This window comes from Merops nubicus, unplaced genomic scaffold (assembly GCF_000691845.1).
Source record: "Merops nubicus isolate BGI_N331 unplaced genomic scaffold, ASM69184v1 Scaffold46563, whole genome shotgun sequence".
Taxonomy (NCBI): Eukaryota; Metazoa; Chordata; class Aves; order Coraciiformes; family Meropidae; genus Merops; species Merops nubicus.
In genome coordinates this window covers 1,283-1,680 of record NW_008600584.1, presented here as the reverse complement: position 1 = coordinate 1,680, position 398 = coordinate 1,283, and the positions used below count along the sequence as shown (strand labels likewise).

General features: G+C 58.8%; 1 non-coding gene across 1 annotated transcript; it reads left to right on the top strand.

Annotated features, from left to right (window-relative positions):
* The first annotated feature begins 1 nt into the window (after position 1).
* TRNAA-UGC lies at positions 2-73 on the top strand. Its single transcript has one exon. It is a non-coding gene; the product is annotated as a tRNA-Ala (tRNA).
* The last annotated feature ends 325 nt before the right edge of the window (positions 74-398 follow it).

Below are 398 nucleotides of genomic sequence, written 5' to 3'. Positions count from 1 at the left end.
GGGGGATGTAGCTCAGCGGGAGAGCGCTTGCTTTGCATGTAAGAGGCCCTGGGTTCAACCCCCAGCATCTCCACCTCCTTTTGCCTCCACAGACCCCCAGCCCTGACAGCTACAGGGATGCCCTCACCCTCTGCTCTGCTCTGGTGAGACCCCACCTGGAGCACTGCATCCAGTTCTGGAGCCCCCATTACAAGAGGGACGTGGAGCTGCTGGAGCGTGTCCAGAGAAGAGCCACGAGAATGATCCGAGGGCTGGAGCAGCTCTGCTGTGAGGACAGGCTGAGAGAGTTGGGGCTGTTCAGTCTGGAGAAGAGAAGGCTCTGAGGGGACCTTATTGTGGCCTTCCAGGATCTTAGGGGGGCTACAAGAAAGCTGGGGAGGGACTTTTTAGGGTATAGG